Here is a 10,704-nt window from a genome sequence, read left to right as displayed (position 1 = left end):
TCTCCAACATCGCTGCGACCGGAAAAATATCCTGCAAGAACGGGACCATAGACGACTAAAGAGAACGTTCAGCGTGACAGAAGTGCAACCTTTCTGCAAATTGCTGTAGATTTAAGTGCTTGCCCATCAGCGTGCGAACTATTCAACGAAACTTCATCGATATGGGCTATCGGAGCCGAAGGCCCACTCGTGTAGGCTTGATGACTGCACGACAGCTTTACGCCTCGCCTGGGCCCGTCAACACCGACATTGGACTGTTGATGACTTGAAACGTGTTGCCTGGACCGACAAGTCTTGTATCAAGTTGTATCGAGCAGATGGACGTGTACGAAACAACCTCATGAATCCATAGACCCTGCATGTCAGCAGCGGCATGTTCAAGCTGGTGGAAGCTCTGTAATGGTGTGAGGAGTATGCAGCTCGAGTGATATGGGGCCACTGATTGTCTACATAAGACTCTGACACCTACACGTACGTAAGCATCCCGTCTGATCGCCTGCATCCATTCATGTCCATTGCGCATTCCGACGGACTAGGGCAATTCCAGCAGGACAATGCGAGACCCCATGCGTCCAGAATTGCTACAGATTAGCTCCAGGAACACTCTTCTGATTTTAAGCACTTTCACTGGCCACCAAAGTCCCCAGACATGAACGTTATTGAGGATATCTAGGATGCCTTGCTACGTGCCGTGCAGAAGAGATCTCCAGCCCCTCGTACTCTTACCGATTTACGGACAGCCCTGCAGTATTCATAGTCTCAGTTCCCTCCAGTACTAATTCAGACATTAGTCGAGTCCAAGCCACGTCGTGTTCGGCACTTCTCCGAGCTCGCAAGGGCCCTACCCAGGTGTACCAGCTTCTTTGGTACTTCAGCGTATAATAACTTATACACTGTCTGTTCAAAAAGTTCCGCGACTGATTTTATTCCTGGCGTGTAAGAGACATCGGTGCAATAACTACGGCGACGGCATCAAATAATAATTATAAACAACAGATGTACATTCGACCAGTCATTGTTTAAGTAGTGGGAGTGCGATCACAATGCATCGACGTCACAAGTCGCTGTGGAGCCACATCTTTAAATCAGCTGCTCAAGACAGTCTTCAGAATGCTTAGAAGAAGAGAAAGGTGCGTGAGAAGTTTGTCACGCACACCTTGACACCAAACAGCAAAACGATTCATGTTCACATGCCACGACTTGTTTTAGATGCAAATCGCGGACAATTCTTTTCTGGAAAAAGTCTTTACGGGTGACGAGACTTGGTGTTATCGATACGAACCTACCAGAAACGACTAAGTGCAGAAATTCACGCGAATCTCTGAAGGCTATTGTGTCAGTTTCACATGGTTGTATGAACGTTCTGTGGTTTATATTCAAATGAGTGTGGACTGAAGCATAACCACCATCTTTACTTTTACCTTTTTTCTAAACCGTTTTGACAGCCGAGGAGAGTCCACAGGACAAAGGTTGATACCGTCCGCAGACGTCACACCAATATCGGGTAACACTGCCACTAGCCTCCATAGTGACAACTTGGCGAGGATGAAACAATAAGCTTCTTCAAGTATGTCATATACAGCTAAGGAAAAACATTGACGGTTAGATCCTGTGCATCTACCGAATTGCGGCGATGAAGGTTGCTACGTTTCAACCACTTTTCCAAACAGTCCAGACATTTTGTATGTGACTGAGATAAATAATCTAGCGGGGCAGTCGAGGTGCAGTAGTGTGATTCAATGATCGTGAACCCATGAATTTATGCACATCTCTCTGTGAACACGGCTGTTGTCATCTTGGAAGACAAGAGTCTCCACAGATGGAGAAGAAAGGCCAACGCGTCGTCACTGAGAATTTTGAAATAGACATCCTAGTTCATGTCCACGAAAACAGCGCAAAACATCACAGAGTCATATCTGGCTATAACTACAACCTCAACATTGACGGCTCCCCAAAGCCAGAGATAAAATAATTAAAGGTATATGTAGTATAAAAGAATTATACACTACTGGCCATTAAAATTGCTACACCAAGAAGAAATGCAGATGATAAACGGGTATTCATTGGACAAATATATTATACTAGAACTGACATGTGATTACATTTTCACGCAATGTGGGTGCATAGATCCTGAGAAATCAGTACCCAGAACAACCACCTCTGGCCGTAATAACGGCCTTGATACGACTGGGCATTGAGTCATTGGATGGCGTGTACAGGTACAGCTGCCAATGCAGCTTCAACATGATACCACAGTTCATCAAGAGTAATGACTGGCGTATTCTGACGAGCCAGTTGCTCGGCCACCATTGACCAGACGTTTTCAATTGGTGAGAGATCTGGAGAATGTGCTGGCCAGGGCAGCATTCGAACATTTTCTGTATCCAGAAAGGCACGTACAGGACCTGCAACATGCCGTCGTGCATTATCCTGCTGAAATGTAGGGTTTGGCAGGGATCGAATGAAAGGTAGAGCCACGGGTCGTAACACATCTGAAATGTAACGTCCACTGTTCAAAGTGCCGTCAATGCGAACAAGAGGTGACCGAGACGTGTAACCAATGGCACTCCATAGCATTACGTCGGGTGATACGCCAGTATGGCGATGACGAATACACGCTTTCAATGTGTGCTCACCACGATGTCGGCAAACACGGATGCTACCATCATGATGTTGTAAACTGAACCTGGATTCATCCGAAAAAATGACGTTTTGCCATTCGTGCACCCACGTTCGTCGTTGAGTACACCATTGCAGGCGCTTCTGTCAGTGATGCAGCGTCAAGGGTAACCGCAGCCATGGTCTCCGAGCTGATAGTCCATGCTGCTGCAAACGTCGTCGTGCAGATGGTTGTTGTCTTGCAAACTTCCCCATCTGTTGACTCAGGGATCGAGATGTGGCTGCTCGATTCGTTACAGCCATGCGGATAAGATGCCTGTCATCTCGACTGCTAGTGATACGAGGCCGTTGGGATCCAGCACGGCGTTCCGTATTACGCTCCTGAACCCACCGATTTTATATTCTGCTAACAGTCATTGGATCTCGACCAACGCGAGCAGCATTGTTGTGATACGATAAACCGCAATCGTGATAGGCTACAATCCTACCTTTATCATAGTCGGAAACGTGATGGTACGCATTTCTCCTCCTTACACGAGGCACCACCACAACGTTTCACCAGACAACGCCGGTCAACTGCTGTTTGTGTGTGAGAAATCGGTTGGAAACTTTCCTCATGTCAGCACGTTGTAGGTGTCGCCACCGGCGCCAAACTTGCGTGAATGCTCTGAAAAGCTAATACATATCGCAGCATCTTCTTCCTGTCAGTTAAATTTCCGTCTGTAGCACGTCATCTTCGTGGTGTAGCAATTTTAATTGGCAGTAGTGTAGTTTGATCTTCAAGTTGTTTTTTGGTTAAAGAACACATGCTGGTGCCCCAGCAACTACTACTGTCTTTCTTCGTCTGTCGCTCCCAATGACTGCGCGTTAAGCAGAGGGTGGTCTCTTTTTTTTACCGTATATTTTATGATAATTACAAACTTAGTGAGGTGCATATTTCAGTTAATTATTGTTTTTAAACGTTCCTTGTTCTAATGTGTTTTCTAAGTGGTTTTTCAGCTTTTTAGCGGAGAGCTTGAATCATGTCGGTCGTCTTAAAACGGCAAAGCCATTGATCAGCGCCCATTATAGCAGCTTTAATTGCATATCACCAGATCTCAAGATCAACTCCAGAACCTGCCTCCACTTTAAATTTACTTTAAAAAGTCCGATACTATTTTTGAAGAATCACTTTTACAGCAAGACCAATACTGGCATTGAAACTCCTAATTCTCTTTTTACTTTCAAGTATTACCTTATTGAGACGGACAATAACTACGTGTTACGCCGATATCATGGCATCTCTCCTCATCAATATAACGGCACTTTCCCTAGTTGTTTTCTTTATCTTTGCGATCTACAGTTAAAATGTCGTACCGTGGGGAAACAGCCATTATGAACACACTGTGGGCTGTAATAATGGGAGCGGGAGTAGAAATGGAGTTGGACTGGATTGGAAACTGCCAGCGATAAATTTATTTGCCAGGAATACCTCGCAATATTTTATTGATAATTGTTTTAAAACACTTCCAGAGAGTTTAATAAAAAAACAACTACAATTAGAAAAAGTGTAAAACACTTACGCAAATGTAAAAAAAAAGAATGACCGATTACGCTAATGGACAAAAAGGCTATGGGATTCCAATAACATGAATGATACTTAAGAAAACGGTACCTTACAAGGCAGCTTCAGTTAGATGCTCGATTACTACCGTTTGTGCAGAAGGTGACTTATTGCGCTGAAAAACTGTGTTATAACAAGCAAATACGAAATACCAAGCTGCACGTAAAATGCGTTCACTGAGTAAGGACGGATAGTATAGTACATACGAGGGGCGTTCAGAAAGTAAGCTCCGATCGGTCGCGAAATGGAAACGACTATGAAAATCCGATAAAGCTTTGCACAGATGTGTTGGGTAGTGTCTCTAGTATAACCCCAGTTAGCATCACGTCGCTCTTCTCATTTTTGAGCTCGCAGTGAGTGCGTAAAGATGTCTAGAAAATAGTGTCTGCCGCCAAGTACGAGGGCCTGGTGAGAAATTTCGCCTGAAGCTATGCAGCTAACATTACATAACTGTCGTGCTGTTTCTTCTTCAAGACAATTCTCAGCCGCATTCTGCAGGGGCAATGAAGATGCTCCTGCATCGTTTTCAAATGGAAATGTGAGATTACCCACATTACAGTCCGCAATTGTCTCCCCCTGAGTTTCATCTCTGGTCACATGAACCGCTGTCTTTGAAGACAACATTTTGACACAGACAACGAGGTGTAGGCCAGCGTGGAGAATTGGCGGAAAGCACTGGCGGCTGCCTTCTATGATGAGGCTATTGAAAAGTTGGTACAACGCTATGACAAAAGTCTAAGTCAGAACGGCGACTACGTAGAGAAGTAGCTGAAAGGTGTAGCTAATTGTTACAAGTAAAACATTTCTGATGTTCACTGTGGTTTCAATTTGGCAATCAATCGGAGCTTACTTTCTGAACAGGCCTCGTAATTACAACTCCTAAAGTATTCAGAGACCAGTCACCACAAATTGCATTTCCTTTCTTACAGACAATCCAAACACGTCAGTCGAATATATGGATCCCAGTCAATAGCCTTTCAGAAGCTTATCCCATCTGGTTACATCAAATTCACCGGGACTACGATGGACGGCCAGAGAGCTCCTCAAAACAATAATAATTATAAAGCCAGACAAAAGTTCAAATGTTCAAATGTGTGTCAATTCCTAAGGGACCAAACTGCTTAGGTCATCGGTCCCTAGACGTACACACAACTTGAACTAACTTATGCCAAGAAAAAAACACACACACCCATGACCGAGGGAGGACTCGAAGCTCCGACGGGAGGGGCCGCACAGTCCGTGACATAACGCCTCAAACCGCGCGGCCACTCCGCGCGGCCCAGACAAAAGTGACCGGTAAAAGACACAATCAGCATTAAAATCTGCAATCTTAAATACTACTAAATTAAAAAAGAGAAATAAACCGGGTATAAGAATAATGGTTCTATCAGAATAGATCAACTGCAGTTTCTTCCTTTGCAAATTTAACAACTCGATTTCAACCCTGGTCAGCTATTATGCCGGTGATGGCGGTTGTAAATGTCTGTAAAGGCGAAACATTACAAATCAGCCTCACTAACCGCCTCCAATAACACAGATTGCTCACCATGCAGATTTTCTTGACGGTACCCAGTCCACATTCAATACAAGGTAGACCGACATTAACAAAGTCGGGCCACTTTACTTCTAAGAAACAATTCCACTTAACCAGCGCAGTTTGAACATCAACACGATACTGTATCCTAGGACGAGACACGGCCTCGAACACAGCCGCTCCCAATCCGTCTTTCGATGTTGTGAGGCACGAGGAAAACTGGCCATACTAGCTGCAGCCCCAGATTTCCTTTATCAAAAGAGCTGAGGCACTAAATTCGCCTGCAGAGCCCAAGCCTCCTCTTCACGGATCAGAAAAGTCACAAATCCCACTTAGCAAAGATAGGCGAGTCTAATGACCATCAATACGCGGACTTGACGGGTCAAGCTGGATGCCATACACTGAGTTGATATCTCCTAATAACGTGTAGGATCTCCTTTTGCACGGCGTAGTGCAGCAGCCCGACTTGGCATGTACCGGGTGATCAAAAAGTCAGTATAAATTTGAAAACTGAATAAATCACGGAATAATGTAGATAGAGAGATACAAATTGACACACATGCTTGGAATGACATGGGGTTTTATTAGAACCAAAAAAATACAAAAGTTCAAAAATGTCGGCCAAGTGGCGCTTCATCTGATCAGAATAGCAATAATTAGCATAACAAAGCAAAGATGGTGTTCTTTACAGGAAATGGTCAATATGTCCACCATCATTCCTCAACAATAGCTGCAGTCGAGGAATAATGTTGTGAACAGCACTGTAAAGCATGTCCGGAGTTATGGTGAGGCATTGGCGTCAGATGTCGTCTTTCAGCATCCCTAGAGATGTCGGTCGATCACGACACACTTGCGACTTCAGGTAACCCCAAAGCCAATAATCGCACGGACTGAGGTCTGGGGACCTGGGAGGCCAAGCATGACGAAAGTGGCGGCTGAGCACACGATCATCACCAAACGACGCGCGCAAGAGATCTTTCACGCGTCTAGCAATATGGGGTGGAGCGCCATCCTGCATAAACATCGTACGTTCCAGCAGGGGTTTATCAGCCAGGCTGGGGATGATGCGATTCTGTAACATATCGGCGTTCCTCTCACCCGTCACGGTAGCAGTTACTGACGTTTTGCTGTCCAGCGCCATCTGTCGGACATTTTGTAAACCTAGTTTTTTTGGTTCTAATAAAACCCCATGTCATTCCAAGCATGTGTGTCAATTTTTACCTCTCTATCTACATTATTCCGTGGTTTATTAAGTTTTAAAATTTATACTGACTTTTTGATCACCCTGTACTTAACAAGTCGTTGGACGTCCCCTGTAGAAATAAACAGCCATGTTGGCTCTATAGCCATCCATAATTGCAAAAGTGTTGCCAATGCAGGATTTTGTGCACGAACTGATCTCTCAATTATTACCCATAAATGATCAGTGGGATTCATGGTCCGGCGATATGAATGGCCAAATCACTTGCTCGAATTTTCCAGACTGTTCTTCTAACTTTTCGTGAACAACTGTGCCCCGGTGACATGGAGCATTGTCATCCATAAAAATTCCATCATTTTTTGGGAACATGAAATCCATGAATGGCTGCAAATGGTCTCCAAGTAACCTATCATAACCGCTTCAGTTGGACCAGAGAACCCAGTCCATTCCATATAAACACAGCTCACACCATTATGGAGCCACCACCAGCTTGCACAGTGCCTTGTTTACAATTTAGATCTATGGCTTCATGGTGCTTGCGCCACACTCGACCCTACCATCAGCTTTTACGATCTGAAATCGGGACTCATCTGACCAAGTCAAGGTTTTCTAGTCCTCTAGGGTCCAACCAATATGGTCACGGCTCAGGAGAGGCTCTGCAGGCGATGTAGTGCTGTTAACGAAGCCACTCGCGTTGGTCGTCCCCTTGCTACCACAGCCGTTTAACGACGAATTTTGCCGCACTGTCGTAACGTAAATGTTTGTAGTGCGTCCCACATTGATTTCTGATGTTATTTCACACAGTGTTACTTGCCTGTGGGCACTGACTACTCAACTCAAATCCCGCTGCTCTCGGTCGTATAGTGAAATCCGTCGATCACCGCATTGTCCGTGGTAAAAACTAATGCCTGAAATGTGGTATTCTCTTCACACTGAGGATCTCGGAATATTTATTTCATTAACTATTTCCGACAACTACAATTCCGCGTTCAAAGTCTGTAAACTCCGTCGTGCGGCCATAATCACGTCGAAAACCTCTTCATATGAATCACCTGTGTACAAATGACGGCTCCACCAATGCACTGCTCTACTATACCGAGTGTAAGTGATTCCACCGCTATATGTATATATACATATCGCTATCCCATGACGTTTGTCACCTCAGTGTAATGAGCATCGATAAGCTCACTCACACGTGTCAGATTAGGTGCCGTATGTGATTGTCGGTGGACCAGACACATCGCGGTTTGCCTCAGGTGATGTCGTCTTAGAGGATTGCAACAACCGTGTTCACACGGCTATATACAGGGTGTCCATAAAGACCCTTTACAATTTCAAAATTTTAGTACAATGGCAGTTGTTGAAATATTTTAACAAAATTTCTTTTACTGTAATCACTGTTTACTGAAGTTTTTATATATACTAAAATTTTGTGTTTCAGTTACTCTGTTGATGGAAGGAACTGAACTTCTATAAAATGGCGACTCCTCAAGAGAAGGCACAATGTGTGTCCTCCTTTATTGAGACAAAATCGGATGTTCAGACTCAACGAAACTGCAGAACGAAGTATGGAAGAGATCCACCATCGCGCCCTTCAATCCGTGCATGGCACAAAAAATTTATGGAGACAGGGACAGTGTTGGATAAAGCGAGGAGTTGGCGATCAAGAACATCCGAGGAAAACATCGATAGCGTTTCAAACGTCTTCACTCGTTCACCTACGAAGTCTATCCGCACTCCTGCCAGACAGTTGCAACTACAACGTTCAACTGTGTGTAAGGTCCTCCACAAGAACTTACGGTTGTACGCTTTCAACGTGCAACTATTACAGACACTTGAGCCAAATGACAAGCCAAAACGGGCAGAGTTTGCACTCAACACGATGGAACGCCTTTCGGAGGATGAAGCATTCCTCAAGCGACTTTGTTTCAGTGACGAGGCAACTTTTCATGTTTCTGGGACATTAAAGACACTGTGCGAGAATCTGTAGATCTGAACACCCCCCCCCCCCCCCTGTGACTAGGGAGCTTCACCAGGATAGTCCAAAAGTGAATGTGTGGTATGGAATCATGTACAACCGAATAATTGGCCCATTTTTCTTCAACGAGTCGAGAATTACTGTAGATGTTTACCTCGACCTTCTGACCGAATATGTAGCACCACAAATGAATGACTTATAACCAACTATCATTTTCCAGCAAGATGGTGTACCATCTCATTGGGGACTACATGTTCGTCTGTTCCTCAATGAAACATTTCCAGGCAGATGGAGTGGGAGGGATGGGCCTATGAGGTGTGGCTAGAAAAAAACCGGACTAGTACTGGTGAAACAATAAAACGAATGCAATAAGGCTGAAAGTCGCGTGGCCTGTCACGTGACTCTCGCTCCGCCTACTGCTCGAGTTTCATCTGCCTCCTGCACTCAGTCTGCCCGTGGCGTCTGTTTTAAGTAGTTGACGTTTTGTCTGTGCGTCGGAAAATGTTGAGTGTACAGAAAGAACAGCGTGTTAACATCAAATTTTTTTCAAACTAGGAAAATCTGCAAATGAAACGTTTGTAATGTTACAACAAGTGTACGGAGATGATTGTTTATCGCGAACACAAGTGTTTGAGTGGTTTAAACGATTTAAAGATGGCCGCGAAGACACCAGTGATGACACTCGTACTGGCAGACCATTGTCAGCAACTTGTTCGACACTTTCCTTGTCAACTCCTGTTAACTCAGACACTGCTCTGATTGTTAAACGGCGATCTTGTCGAACAAGTTTACCGATTTTTTCAATGTTTGCATCAGTTTTTGCTGACAATGGTCTGCCAGTACGAGTGTCATCACTGGTGTCTTCGCGGCCATCTTTAAATCGTTTAAACCACTCAAACACTTGTGTTCGCGATAAACAATCATCGCCGTACACTTGTTGTAACATTACAAACGTTTCACTTGCAGATTTTCCTAGTTTGAAACAAAATTTGATGTTAACACGCTGTTCTTTCTGTACACTCAACATTTTCCGACGCACAGACAAAACGTCAACTACTTAAAACAGACGCCACGGGCAGACTGAGTGCAGGAGGCAGATGAAACTCGAGCAGTAGGCGGAGCGAGAGTCACGTGACAGGCCACGCGACTTTCAGCCTTATTGCATTCGTTTTATTGTTTCACCAGTACTAGTCCGGTTTTTTTCTAGCCACACCTCGTATTTCTTGGCCACCGCATTCGCCAGATATCACTCCAAAACATGGTTCAAATGGCTCCAAGCACTATGGGACTTAACATCTCAGGTCATCAGTCCCCTAGACGTAGAACTACTTAAACCTAACTATCCTAAGGACATCAAACATATCCATGCCCGAGGCAAGATTCGAACCTGCGACCGTAGCAGCAGCGCGGTTCCGGCCTAGAAACGCTCGGCCACAACGGCTGGCGTTTTCATTCCCTTGAACTTTTTTGTGTGGGGGTATGTAAAAGATACCGTGTATCAAACAGATACGGGACATTGCTGACTTGAAGCAAAGGATTCAAAGTGCCATTGCCACCATTGATGACGCTGTGCTACAGCGAACAAGGCAAGAAATCGGGTACCGTCTTGATGTGCTTCGTGCTATTAAAGGCGCCCATATAGAGGTCTATTAAACACTGTCAAAAAACTTTTATAAACACTGATTACAATAAAAGAAATATTTCAACAACCGCCGTTGTAACAAAAGTTTTGTAGTTGTAAAGGGACTTTATGAACACCCTGTGCTTAG

This window comes from Schistocerca nitens, chromosome 2 (genome assembly GCF_023898315.1).
Source record: "Schistocerca nitens isolate TAMUIC-IGC-003100 chromosome 2, iqSchNite1.1, whole genome shotgun sequence".
NCBI classification, from domain to species: Eukaryota; Metazoa; Arthropoda; class Insecta; order Orthoptera; family Acrididae; genus Schistocerca; species Schistocerca nitens.
The sequence above is the reverse complement of the archived record's forward strand: the minus strand, read 5'-3'. Positions refer to the sequence as shown.